At 31.5% G+C, this 10,644-nt stretch overlaps 1 pseudogene; it reads left to right on the forward strand.

Moving 5' to 3' along the window:
- Positions 1–267: 267 nt before the first annotated feature.
- LOC141620769 (ATP-dependent DNA helicase pfh1-like) lies at positions 268–2,041 on the forward strand (annotated as a pseudogene).
- Positions 2,042–10,644: the final 8,603 nt, after the last annotated feature.

Consider the following 10,644-nt stretch of genomic DNA (forward strand, 5'->3'; position numbering starts at 1 on the left):
AATTCAGGTTTGTCTTTTATATCACTCTACATTTATGGCTTCCTTGATTATAATAATTTTTAAATAACAGGTGATTTCTTTACTTTTCCACTCTATGTATCACTATATTTATTCTTCTGCAACATCTATTTGTTGATCAATAATATATTCACCTTTTTTCCCTTATCAGCCTTACAACTGACTGATGAAGAGTTGAAAAATTATGCACTGATGGATATTGAAAATTCTCTTCAATTAAATGGGAGTAGCCTGACTAGATTACAAGGAATGCCTCTTCCAGATTCTTCAACAACGTCACACCATCGAAACACGTTAGTAATGGATGCACTGTCGTACGACAAACAGTCACTGAGGGAAGAAAATGAGCGTCAGCTTTCTTCAATGACTGATGAACAAAGGTCGGTCTACAATGAAATAATGGATGCTGTTTTAAAAAATAGAGGAGGAGTGTTCTTTGTTTATGGATATGGCGGTACTGGAAAGACATTCATTTGGCGTTCTTTGTGTTCTGGAATACGAAGTAAAGGAGAAATTGTTGTAGCAGTTGCATCAAGCGGAATTGCAGCAACCTTGATACCTGGTGGTGTAACAGCTCATTCAAGATTAAGCATTCCGCTCAATGTGAATGAGGACTCTACTTGCTCTTGAATTAAGCCTGGTAGTGATTTAACGGAACTTTTGATAAGGGCCAAACTCATAATATGGGATGAAGCACCTATGACTCACAAACATAGCTTTGAGGCTGTTGACAAAAGTTTGAAAGATGTAATGCGCGTTGTGAACGCGAGAAATGCTGAATTACCGTTTGGTGGTAAGGTGGTAGTATTTGGGGGAGATTTTCGCCAAACTCTACCTGTTGTCTCCAAAGGAAGTAGAGCAGACGTTGTGCGTGCATCTCTTTGTTCATCATATTTGTGGCGTTCTTGCAAGGTATTCTTCCTTAACTACCATAGCAATATATATGTCCACCAACATTATTAGTTACAACTGTTGGAAGGACAAGCGACAATGTTCTTGCAAGGTATTCTTTCTTTGTTCTTGCAAGGTATTCTTTCTTTGTTCATCATATTTGTGGCGTTCTTGCAAGGTATTCTTTCTTTGTTCATCATATTTGTGGCGTTCTTGCAAGGTATTCTTCCTTAGACTGACACAGAACATGCGTTTGCAAGGTGGAAGGACAAGCGACAATGTTGACGATATAAGGAAATTCTCGGAGTGGCTCTTGGAAATTGGAGATGGTTTAGCGGGCGGTGAAAATGACGGGGAAGTCGATCTTCAATTCCCAGACGACTTACTCATTCAACATGTGGCAGATCTGATTGCATCAATAGTAAATGTCACATATCCAGATCTACAAAACCAGTTGTGGAACCCAGATTACCTCCAAGAAAGGGCAATTCTCGCCCCTACTCACGAGATAGTTGAAGCGTTAAATGACTACGTGTTGTCGAAAATCGATGAGGAGGAGGTGATATATCTAAGCTCTGATGAAGTTTCTAACGATGATAGAGGCATAGGTGACCCTGACCTTCATTCTACTGAATACCTCAATAGTATTAAATGTTCAGGACTCCCAAACCATGAGCTGAAGTTGAAGGTTGGTGCTATGGTGATGCTTCTCAGGAACATTGATCAATCACGCGGTTTGTGTAATGGAACACGATTAATTGTGACTGATTTAGCGTCAGGCGTGATTAGATGTACGGTTTTGACAGGTAGTCATAAAGGTGATCACGTGCATATTGCTCGACTAACACTAACTCCGTCGGACTCCAGTAAATTCCCGGTACGTTTTAGCAGAAGGCAATTCCCCATCGCGGTCTGTTTTGCCATGACTATAAACAAGAGTCAAGGACAATCATTATCTCATGTCAGCATCTACCTTCCACGACCAGTTTTTAATCATGGACAGCTTTACGTAGCGCTTTCCAGAGTTACAAGAAAAGAAGGTTTGAAACTCTTGATTTGTGATAGTAATAAGGTTACATCAAATACAACAACAAATGTAGTCTACCATGAAATTTTCCAATATTTGGAATGATATTAGACTATTTTCGTTAATTTTATAGTTATGTTTCTTCAATTTGATTGTAACCGCTTTTCAAATTTGATAACTATTTCCAATTTATAGCAATATTTATTTTGTTTGCTTTTTATTATTTCTCATACATTACATTTATTATATATTATATACTATGTTCTATGTTACAACACCGAATTTGTGGGTCTATATCACAAATTTAAAACATGCTCAAGTTTCAACCCCTTGCAAATTTTGCCCGTGTTTTATTCTACTATGAATATATACAAGAAATACCACTTAAAATATACATGTTCATTACTTAGTATTCTTTATATATTCATAGCGATTTCAATGATTATAAATTCATACCCGTGCAAATTGCACGGGTTGAAAACTAGTTTCTCTAATAACAATGTTAATTGTACAAGTTTAACCCATTAAGGCCATCATATCTCTATGATTCGACAACACAAAGAATTACGTAAATCTACCCCAACAACCGCATAGTTTTATAACCCGACTAACTTCACGTATCAATCAAATTGTGTAACCCGGCTAACTTCACGAATCAATCAAATCCTACAACTTATTTATAACCCGGGTAACTTCACGAATCAATTAATTTGTGAAATCCAAATACTTAAATTAGAGCATATGTCAAACATTATTAACATTCTGGGTTTTGAGACACTTGAAGAGAAAGGAAACTTTCAAAGTAGTTGGAGGTTTGAAGATTACTTCAAAATTAATCAGATTAAAAAAATTGTGTGAATGAATTGTTTTTATTAAATAAGAGGATATGAATTGTTAGTGAGACATGAAAATGGTTGGTGGAAATGATGCGTATAGTGGATGATGAGAACAGTTACATAGAGTCATTAAGATTGTGGATGAAAGAAGATGGAGATTGCTGATGAAAAAGATGGAGATTGTGGATAAAGAAGATGAAGGTGCTAAAGTTGTTTGCAATTAACGGAAAATGGGAGCAAGTAGCGGAAAAGTTAAGTTAGTTAACGGAAGATAAGACATAGGTTATGGTGTGGAATAAGTAATATAGTTCAGGGGTATATGTGATGAATCAGAAAAAGGAGGGGTATATCATAGAATTTCAATATACATAGGGGGTATATTATAGAAAATCCCTTATAAAAAATGTTCATTTTCATCGCCTATAATATCTAATTATCTACACTAATTCCCTACACTCCAATAAGACATGTTTAAGGGGTTTCGATTGCCGAAACGTTTTGAAAAAAGAAGAGTAAACTGGTGTAGGAGTTTCTTTATATGAAGAAAATAAATTCAATGTCTTCTTTTTATTTAATAGTAGCATTTTTTTTATTTGTGCGTAATTTAAAATTAAGTTTTCATTTTATTTAGATACAGTTTAAAGAGAATAATGTTTTAAGCTACAGAGTATATAACAGGATAATAGTATAATGCTTTTGTTATTTTGTATCATGAAAATATTACATTTAATAACAACAACTAACTTTAATTTATCATAATAAATAAAAAATGAAAAAGAAAATAATTGCTTGAGTCAAGAGTCTAGGTCCCGATGGATTTCCTGCAGAGTTTTTTCAAAAATACTGGGATATTGTAGGAAATTCTGTCACTAATGCAGTTTTAGCATTTTTCCATTCCGAGAAATTACTAAAAGAAATAAATCATACTTTCATAGCATTGATTCCTAAAATTGAAAATCCTCAAACAGCAAACCATTTTCGCCCGATTAGTCTTTGTTCAACAATTTATAAAATTATTGCAAAAATCTTGGCTAACCGTCTTCGAAGTGTCTTGCATAAGATTATACACCCTTTTCAAGGTGCTTTTACACCTAATCGATTCATCCAAGATAATATTTGTCTAACTTTAGTCCATTTTTGTATAACTTTAGTCCTTATTTGTATAACTTTAGTCAGTTTTTGTATAATTTTAGTCAATTTTTTTATAACTTTAGTCCATATTTTGTACAACTTTAGTCAATATTTGTATAATTTTAGTCAATTTTTGTGTAACTTTAGCCCATTTTTGTACAACTTTAGTCCTTATTTGTATAACTTTAGTCAGTTTTTGTATAATTTTAGTATAATTTTAGTCAATTTTTTTATAACTTTAGTCCATATTTTGTACAACTTTAGTCCATATTTGTATAACTTTAGTCAGTTTTTGTATAACTTTAGTCCTTCTTTGTATAACTTTAGTCCTTATTTGTATAACTTCAGTCATTTTTTGTATAACTTTAGTCCCAATTTGTGTAATTTTAGTCCAAAATTGTATAACTTTAGTGCACATTTATGTAATTTTAGTCCAAAATTGTATAACTTTATTCCATAAGAGTATAACTTTAGTCATTTTTTGTATAACTTTAGTCCAAATTTGTATAACTTTAGTTCAAAATTGTATAATTTTAGGACTATAAATTCAGATTTGAAACAATCTCATAAGAAGATGATATTAAAGTTACACATATTGCCAGTGAAGTTACACATTATAAATTGTGAAAAAAAAAACCAATAAGTCAAAAAGTACAATAAAAAAAACTTCAATAACAATAATACAAAATTAACCAATAAGTAAACAAAAAAACCAAATAACAAAAAAAAAAACTAACAAAAAAACTAACAAAAAAACCAAACCAAACAAAACAAACTTGAATGGTTGTATAACTTCAATTTATACAATGTATAACTATAGATGTCAATAGTGTAACTTTAATGAAAAAAGGTATAACTTTAGTCGTAAATAGTATAACTTTAATGTTTTAAGGGTATAACTTTAGTCGTAAATAGTATAACTTTAATATTTTCAGGGTATAATTTAAGTCGTAAATAGTGTAACTTTTATAAAAATCAACAAAAAGAAACGAAAAAAGAATCGAAAATAATTGTAATCCATGATAACAAAAACCCGTTAATCTAACAAAAAACACGAATATCTAAGAAAAACAATAACAAAACCAAATAACCAAATAACAAAAAAATAAACCAAATAACAAAAACCAAAAAACCAAGGAAATACAATACAATAACAATACAATAATTAAAAACAACAAAGATAAAAAAATTAAGGAAAAACAATACAATAACAATAATTGAAATAAAAAACGTCAGATCTAAAAATTTAAATATCGTGTGTATAACTTTAATGCACGCAGTGTATAACTTTAATAGACAAGATGTATAACTTTAGTCCAAAAAATCAAATAACAATAACAACCAAATAAATAAATAAATAAATAAATAAAAACAAAAACAAAAACAAAAAACCAAAGAACAAAACAAAAAACAAAGAACAAAAACAAAAACAAAACAAAAAACAAAGAACAAAAACAAATTTCGTACGCAGGTGTGGTGCAAAAACAAAACAAAAACAAAAACAAAAAACAAAGAACAAAGAACAAAAACAAAACAAAAACGCAGGTGTGGTCGGGTTGGCAGATCTGAGACGGAGGTGGATGTCATTACGTGAGGACGGCGGTGGTGGGGCTGGAAGTTGGCGGTAGTGGGTGGCGGGTGGGAGCAGTAGGCAACGTGAGGACGGCGGAGGAGGAGGGCGACAGATCTACAGAAAACAAAACAAAAAAAAAAAGAGGAAAGGGGCGGCTGTGGTGGGTTGCGGGTGGAGTAAGGTGGTGGGGGTAGAAGGAGGAGAGGTGTGGCGGTGGTTGTTGGGTGGTCGCGGGGTGGTGGCGAGTGGGGGTTGGAAAGGGTGTCGGCGTCTTGTTGTTGTTGTCGGGTGCTAGGGGGTGGTGCGGGGTCGTGTGGGGTGGTGCGGGGTTGTGCGGGGGTGGTGTGGGGGTCGTGGGGGGAAGTTGTCGGTTGTGGGTGGTTGTGTGGGGGTGGTGGGGGCGGCTGACCGAGAGATTGTGGGGGGGAGGGGGGGGGTGAGGAGTTTTTTTGGTTTTTTTTTGTTTTGTTTTAGTTTGGGTTTTTTGTATCAGCTTGGTTTTTTTTTTTTGCTTAGAGAGGGTGAGAAGAAAATGAGAGAGAAAGAGTGAATGTGAGAAATGAGAGAGGATGAGTGAATGAGGAAGTGAGTTGGGAGATTAGAATGGTGGAAAAGTTATACAAAATTAGGAGGAGTTATACAGAATTAGGGAGGGAGATTAGGGAGGTTCATTTGTGACCCTTGAATGAGATGTAATCTCATCCCTCCATCCCTTCCATCCTAAGGTCCTTATAAGGACTTAGGGACTCATAAGATGTAAGGGCCTTATGAGAACCTCTCTCTCTCTCTCTCTCTCTCTCTCTCTCTCTCTCTCTCTCTCTCTCTCTATATATATATATATATATATATATATATATATATATATATATAGTGTAAAGATCAAGAGAGTCCACCTCTTACATTTGAGTCCATAAGTTCCTTTTAGAGCCATTGGATGAGGGAGATGGAGGGTTGAGATTGAAAGCAAAAAGGAGGGACTAAAGCTCATTAAACCCACTCTCTCACTACCTATACTAATTAATCACTAACTCTTCCTAATTAACTACTAATTTAATATATATACTTTTCCAAACATCACTTCTCTCTCATATCTCATAATTTCACTCATTTTTTATCTCTCAAAAACCTCTCCTCTAAAAAACCAAACAAATTCAAAACCTAAAAAATAAAAAAAAAATTCCCCCCTCTTCCTCACCAACCCTCCCCACCGGGCACCACCCAGCCCCACCGCCACCACCACAGCCACCCTCACCCTCACACGACCACCCCACGACCCCAAAAAAATCATCCTCTCCCACTCACCACCACCCACCCCAACCCGTCACCCACCAGCCCACCACCCCGCCACCCACCAGCCGCACCCGCATCCCCACACGACCACCTCTCCTCTCCTCTCCACCCGACACCACCACCACACCACCCACCGCATGCTTCCCCTTCCCCTTCCCCTTCCCCTTTCACGTTTTCCAGATCTGGGCTTTTTTTTTTTTTTTTTATTCTTCTTTTTCTTCTTTTCCAGTTTTGTGTTTTTTTTTTAAAAAAAAAAATAAAATAAAATTTGAGTTGGTGTTGTTGGTTGTTTTTGGTACTTTATTCTTCTTCTTCTTTTCAATAATATTTTCCAGATCTAGTTTTTGTTTTTTTTTTGTTTTTTTCGTTTTTGTTGTTGGTTGTTTTTGGTGTTTAAATAGGTATTGTGGGTGAACTTGGTTTTCATCTCTCTTTTCATTTTTTTTTTTTTTTTTTTTTGTTTTTTTTTTTTTTTTTTTTTTTTTTTTTTGTGTTGTGTTGTTGTCAGTGATGTTGTTGGATGTCGTTGGCGGTTTTATGGGTGAACTCGTTTTTTTAAATTTTAGATCTCACTTAATATCACTTTTCTTTGAGTAAAAGTTGTGTTGGTGTTTTTATGATGTTGGAGAGTTGATTTTTTTTTAAAAAAAAAAACAAATGAAAAAGTGTAATGGGGTAGATGTCGTTTTTTTTTTAATCTTAGATATATTTAAAATATAGTCTTATTTTTAAGGTATTACACTTTTTCCATTAAAATTACACTTTTTTTTATTAAAACTACACTTTTTTTTGCTAGAATAACACTTTTTTCGGCTAGAATAACACTTTTTTCTGCTACAATAACACTTTTTTCGACTAAAATTACACTTTTTCTGCTAAAATTACACTTTTTGTTGTTAGAATTACACATTTTTCTGTTAAAATTACACTTTTCTCCATTAAAATTACACTTTTTTCTGTTAAAATTATACTTTTTTTTTTTGCTAGAATAACACTTTTTTCGGCTAAAATTACACTTTTTGTTGTTAGAATTACACTTTTTTCTTTTAAAATTTTACTTTTTTTTGCTAGAATAACACTTTTTTCGGCTAAAATTACACTTTTTGTTGTTAGAATTACACTTTTTGTTGTTAGAATTACACTTTTTTCTGTTAGAATTACACTTACCTCTATTGGACTAATGTTACACTCTCAATGGACTTGGTCATATTCTCATATTCTCATTGGACTAATGTTACATTCTCAATGGACTAAAATTACATTCGCGGTGGACTGAAATTATACTTTTCTGGACTAAAATTACACTTTTCTGGACTAAAATTACATTCTCCTTGACTAAAAATAACAATCTCATTGGACTGAAATTACACTTACCTGGACTAAAATAACACTTTTTGTCATTAAAATAACACTCGTAAAATGCTAAATTACAATAACTTGTGATAAAATTACAAAAATTCAAAATATTATTCGTTAAAATCACTCGGAAAAGATTGAAGTTAAACTTATAAAACGCTAAATTCTCGAAAATATTCCTTAAAATTACACTTTTTGCTGTTAGAATTACACTCGTAAAATCCTAAAATGTCGAAAACTTGTCTCGAAAAAAAAAATGAAAAAACCGAACCAGGAAAAATGTTAACATAATTTTCACAAACTTTGAAGTATAAGACAAAAAGTGGTGTTAATTGTGTATGATAATAAATTAGTGAAAGTATTACTAAAACTAGAGAGAAAAGTAAATTAATTAGTGTTAAATGTGTTTCTTGCTTTCAATCTATACCTTCCACCATTCATGATCCAAGGGTTGTGGGAGGGACTTATGGACTCAAAATATATAAGGGACTTAGGAGAACTTTGCTATATATATATATATATATATATATATATATATATATATATATATATATATATATATATATATATATATATAATCTGGGTTGAAACGTTGTGGATGCGCCACGTGGCATTTCAACCTTAATTACCATCATTTATTACAGCTGGTCATTAAATACAAACATAATAAATGCAGCATAAATCTCAGCAAAGTATTAATTATAGTTTAATAAATGTTATTATAAAATTACATCAAATAATTATGGTGGTTTGATTCTAAATTTATTAAAAAAATATTTTGACAAAAATTATAAAATGTACATCATTGCGTTTATTGTGAAAATTGCTTTCAATAGAGTATAATTTTCATTATATTTATTGAAATATTTTGATATGAATAGATGATTAAAGTGAGTGTCTCACAATACTTTACTTTTACGTAAAAAATATTTTGAGAAAATTATAAAGCCTAGACCATTAAATCATTAAGAAAAATATATTTGGAATGTCATTGTATTTATTACAAACAAAACTTAAAGCTAACTATTAAAAGATAAGTTTTTATAGTGTGGAAATGAAAAAATTATATTGCGACAAATTAAATACACATGAGATTTTGAAAGGGTCTAAATAATGTGATAACGAGTATGTATGTACACAGTGATTAATGATTATTAAGTACAATAGTGTTATAAGCGACATGAAAAAGTAGAAAAAATATTACATTTTTCTTTAATAGTTTCAATTAAATATGTATATGTCAAGTATAAAATGACATTGATTATGGATTTATGCCTAACTAGAAGTTAATTTTAGTTAAATATTTTATATGTTACTCCATTTTTAAAATATTTTGAACTTAAAACTCAAAAAAAAAAATTGAGAATGTTTAACCTATTTTATTTATAGGTAAAATCTTAAACATCAATATATATATTCCGTAGTTGTTTAAAAAAATATGCAAATTTTTAATAGATATGTTTGACCTATAGCACATGCAAGACAATTAAAACATTCAAATAAGTTTAGTTTGGATTTGATATGTTTGATCCATAAATATCACACGGTATACATAAAAAATTGAAAAATGCCTAAAATTATATTCACATCATTTTGAACATATATTAACTAATTTGGTGCATAAATCTAATTTAAGAACTTAATGCTGATTGTTACATTATTCAAATACATTTTATTTCAATTAATATGATATTTGATTAGTTACAAAATTATTTATAAACGGTTGATCATGCATAAATAATTATCACTTACTCGTAATAGTTACTCCGTATAATTAAAATAGTATATATTTATTTATGCATTGAAGTTACATCTAAAAAAAGTAAGATTTGAGAAGATCAATTTATTTTATTTATAAACAAAAATATTAAATGTCATATATGAATTATATTATTTTTCTTCAATTATAATAATAAAAGTTTCAAACAGGCCGCGCGAAGCGCGGAATACTACCTAGTAATCTACTATAATCTAGGCTATATAAGAAAATTGTGAACAAAAAGTAAAGAAGCAAAAAACAAATCCAAAAAGCAATGGTTCCTGGAGTCGAACAAATGACTTCATATGACGAAGTCAGAATTGGATGAAGTGTTTACCACTCTGAGATTACCGACAATGACTTCATATTACTACTACTAATTACTTATCCCTGAATTCATCACCCATGTCATGGCCCATTTGACCATGCCCTAGCTTCGTCATTGGTCGTTTGGTTGCATGTAGGAACTTGTATTGCATAGGAAGTGACAAATCACATCATTTTAGAATTCATGTGAATTACAAAATGTTGTTTGGCTGCATAAAAGAAATGCAAATCATGTAGACATTTCCACTTACCTAGGGGGCCTATGTAATACTCCGTATTTAATAATTATATAGTAATAATATTTTATTGTATTTATGCGAGTTATGAATGAGACGGAATAATAAAATAATAATAATAATAATAATAATAATAATAATAATAATAATAATAATAATAATAATAATAATAATAATAATAATAATAATAATAATAATAA

The sequence above is a fragment of the Silene latifolia genome, chromosome X (assembly GCF_048544455.1).
Source record: "Silene latifolia isolate original U9 population chromosome X, ASM4854445v1, whole genome shotgun sequence".
Taxonomy (NCBI): domain Eukaryota; kingdom Viridiplantae; phylum Streptophyta; class Magnoliopsida; order Caryophyllales; family Caryophyllaceae; genus Silene; species Silene latifolia.